At 41.7% G+C, this 4,391-nt stretch overlaps 2 pseudogenes; both read left to right on the forward strand.

Annotated features, from left to right (window-relative positions):
• The first annotated feature begins 1,628 nt into the window (after window positions 1-1,628).
• Window positions 1,629-1,997, forward strand: LOC145010200 (putative mitochondrial protein AtMg00820 pseudogene; annotated as a pseudogene).
• Window positions 1,998-2,462: 465 nt separating this feature from the next.
• LOC145010201 (secreted RxLR effector protein 161 pseudogene) lies at window positions 2,463-3,143 on the forward strand (annotated as a pseudogene).
• Window positions 3,144-4,391: the final 1,248 nt, after the last annotated feature.

Here is a 4,391-nt window from a genome sequence, read left to right on the forward strand (position 1 = left end):
AAAGATCGCAAATCCATACCGGTTGCACATACAATCGAGAAGGTTACTGAAATGGTGGCTAGTGTGAACCTTGGAGAGATTTTCATGATCTCCTCTCTTACTCGAGCAATCTGTGCTCGAGGTTGGTTCGTAGACACTGGAGCCACTGTGCATGTTTGTGGGCAACGAGAGAGCTTTCGCACCTACCAACCCATGCCTCATGGGACGGTTGTCGTCTGTGCTGATGGCTATAGAGCTGAAGTTCTAGGAAGGGGTGACGTTCGTTTGAATTTCACACATGGTGAATGGGTGACTCTTCGAGATGTTCTTCATGTTCCTACCATCTCGAAGGGTTTGGTTTCTGCGGACAAGTTTGACAAGGCTGGGTTCAAGATGGTGCTTGAGAGAGGCAAAATTGTGATCACTAAAGGCAGAAGACATGTTGGGAGGGCGAACAATACTTCGGGAATGTATCACTTGTGTCTTAGTGATGAGGGTAAGGTGAGTGGTCCTAGTGTTGAGTGTGGTGTTTCTAGTGTTGCTAGGGTGTCGAGTGTTGGTAATGATGTAATTGATGGATTGGTTGCTAATGTGAATGAAGTGAACTTTTCTGGTTATATTGTTTGTTCAATTTCTTTATGGCATAAACGTTTAGCTCACACTAATGTTAAAAACATTGAAAAAATGAAAACTAAAGGTATGTTAAAATATGACTCAAAAGATTTTGAAAAATGTGAAACATGTGTAAAATCAAAGTTCACAAAGAAACCATTTCCATCAGTTAAGAGAAACACATCTTTACTTGAGTTGATTCATTCTGATATATGTGAGTTAAATGGAATCCTTACTCGAGGAGGAAAGATGAAGCTTTTGATGCATTTAAACGATATAAGGCTGAGGTCGAAAATCAACTTGAAAGACACATCAAAATTCTTCGCTCGGACAGAGGCGGAGAATATTTCAACCAAGAGTTTGACACATTCTGCGAAGAGAATGGAATCAAACATGAGAGAACATCACCATACACCCCTCAACCATATGGTTTGGCTGAAAGAAAGAACCGAACTCTTTGTGAGATGGTCAACTGTATGTTGAACCAATCGGGTCAACCAAACAATCTGTGAGGGGAAGCACTATTGACTGCTTGTTATGTTCATAACAGGATCACTAGTCGTGTGATTCCTACAAGCCCTTATGAGTTGTGGAAAGGTAGAAAGCCTAACCTAGACTATTTGAAAGTGTGGGGGTGTGTTGCTTATTATCGGACTCCCGATCCTAAGCGAACCAAATTGGGAGCACGAGCTAATAAGAGTATATTTATTGGATATGCTCAAAATAGCAAGGCTTACCGATTAGTAGATATTGATTCTGGTGTTGTTGTGGAATCCAGAGATGTGGAATTCTTTGAGGACAAGTTTTCTAAGGATGAAGAAAACTCTAGTCATACAACACTTACAAGTACCTCTCGAGAAATACTCCCACCTCCTCCCAGTGTGGAGGAACCAAGGAGAAGTACTAGGGCTAGAATTGAGAAAACCTTTGGAGATGATTTCTATTCTTATTTGGTCGAAGGAACATAAAAGAAAGTGATGAGAGAGGTCATCTTTTCAATTAATTTGGACGATGATCCTAAGACATTTACTGAAACCATGACGTCTCGGGATGCTCCTCTGTGGAAGGAAGCAATCAATGACGAAATGGATTCAATTATGGGTAATGGAACTTGGGAGTTAGCTGATCTACCCAAGGGGAGAAGACCCATAGGATCCAAATGGATATTTAAGAAGAAATATCATCCTGATGGATCCATATCTGCTTATAAAGCAAGGTTGGTTGCAAAGGGCTATAGGCAGCAAGAAGGAATCGATTATTTTGATACCTATGCCCCAGTTGCTAGAATTAGTTCAATTAGGACTCTCATAGCAATATCAGCTTTGAAGGGATTGTATATTCATCAAATGGATGTGAAGACAGCCTTTCTGAATGGTTATCTCAAAGAGGAGATTTACCTGGAGTAACCTGAAGGTTTCGTAATACCTGGACAAGAAAACAAAGTATGTAGACTTGTTAAGTCTTTGTACGGGTTGAAACAAGCTCCTAAACAGTGGCATGAGAGATTTGACACCACTGTGACTACCTTTGGTTTTCAGCACAATAGTGCTGACAGATGTATTTACTCAAAACATACATCTGATTACATAGTAGTTATATGTCTTTATGTTGATGATATGTTGATCATTGGCACTCACCTAGAAGGTATTCTTGAGACGAAGAAATACCTATCCTCGAACTTTAAGATGAAAGATCTTGGAGAAGTAGATACTATTCTTGGTATCAAGGTGAAGAGGACGGGTGGTCAGATTTCTCTGAGTCAATCTCATTACATAGATAAAATTCTGACAAAGTTTTAACATTTGAACATTAAGGAATTTAACACTCCTTTTGATTCAAGTGTGAAACTTAAGGTGAATTCTGGTCGAGCTATGGCCCAACTAGAATATGCTAGTGCAATTGGGAGCATGATGTATGCTACTCACTGCACGCGACCTGACATCGCATTCGCTGTAAGCAAGTTGAGTCAGTATACAGTTAATCCAGGGACGGAGCACTGGAAAGCAGTGGGTAGAGTACTAGGATACCTGAAAAGGGCAAGTACTTTTGAATTGACATATTCGTCATCTAATGGAATACTTGAAGGTTATTCTGATGCCAGCTGGATTGATCACACCAGTGATTCAAAATCCACAAGTGGTTGGATTTATACTCTAGCTGGTGGTGCTATTTCTTGGACGAGCAAGAAACAGACATGCATAGCTCATTCAACGATGGAAGCTGAGCTAATTGCCTTAGCAGCAGCAGGCAAAGAGGCAGAGTGGATTTGAGATCTACTTATGGATATACGTTTGTGGGATATTCCGATGCCTTCAATACCCATGTACTGTGACAGTGAGGCCACACTGTCTAAAGTATATAATGCGGTATATAATGGGAAGTCAAGACATGTAGGTCTACGTCACAATTTTGTGAGACAACTAATTGAAAGTGGTACCATCAAGGTTGTCTATGTCAAGACAAGTAGGAACTTGGCAGATCCGTTCACCAAACCTCTGACGAGAGATTTGGTTACATCTACCACGAGAGTTATGGGTCTAAAACCACAATAGAATCGTTTAGTGATGGAAACCCAACTTGACATTAGTGCTCCTAATTTTCAAGTTTAAAGGGTGACAACGAAATCACTAACGATAGAAGGTACTATCATTCATGATAGATCCATGTGAGGTAGGATAGTGCGTCGTTGCCGAGAATGAGGTTGAGTTACGACTCTTAACGTAGTTTTGGAGACATCTAAGCAACGAAGATGTTGTGAAACTATGCCTATATGATCTAGAGGTGGTGTCGCCTCAAGTGAAGATTAGTGGTTTATCTTCTAAAGGGTCATGAAAAGGATTTATAGTGCATGGCCATAATAGCGCTCAGGGAGAACACAAATATGACTTGTGGTGTGTGGGGGTAAACCGGAGAGGTCATTAAGGTTCATGGTTTAAACCTATAAGGATACCATTGAATCGGTCTCTTCTTGTTTGTTCTCATTAAACTAGGGTTTAATCTTCGTGACACCCGAGTGACATCATCTGTCTGAGTGAAAGGAAACTTACCAACTTGGTGGGGGATTGTTGGAAATTTATATATATAAAGGAATTGCAAGTTGGCAATTTCCTTTGTATCCCACATTGGTGGGGAGAAGAAACCTTTGAGGGTTTATAAGCCTATTCCCTTGGTAAGCCTTCAAAGGCTTTAGTGGATCAAAGGAATGGGCCAAGCCCACGCGCGCGCCTAGCCTAGCCTAGCACTAGCCGACGCCGCGAGTGCGCGAAATGGCGTGATTTAGGCGCACTTTGCACTTCGCACGACGCATCGGTCGCTGAGGAGCTTTTATTTTTGGTGAGTTCGAGTCAAGCCGATTTGACTGACCCGGTCAAAAGGTTGACCGGTGTTGACTTCGTAATGGATAAGTCATCGGGGCATTCTAGAAGGATCAGGAAACGGCTTGCTTGGAGAGCAAGCATTTCTGGGGCCGGCCTATGGGGGCCCGGTTTATGCCTTCTAGGGTTTCGATACCTATAAATATAGCCCTCTAGGAGCCATTCAGAATACACACGAATTCTCAAAGCTCTCTCCCTCTCTTTGCGTTTTTTCTTCTAGTTTCCGAGTAGTCGCTTTGTGTTTGTCGATTTCCAGTGCTGTTGGAATATCGATCTAGCTGCATTAAATCCTGGGGTTTTACTCTGTTGCTTACAGCCAATACAAGCGAAGTAAAAACCTTTAAGGACAGGAATCTGATCCGTGCAGTTGCTTCAAGATCAAGTCAGCAATCAACAGGTCGGTTTTACTTTTCTGTCTTGTGTTTA

Source organism: Lactuca saligna, chromosome 8, assembly GCF_052625555.1.
Source record: "Lactuca saligna cultivar CGN05327 chromosome 8, ASM5262555v1, whole genome shotgun sequence".
Taxonomy (NCBI): Eukaryota; Viridiplantae; Streptophyta; class Magnoliopsida; order Asterales; family Asteraceae; genus Lactuca; species Lactuca saligna.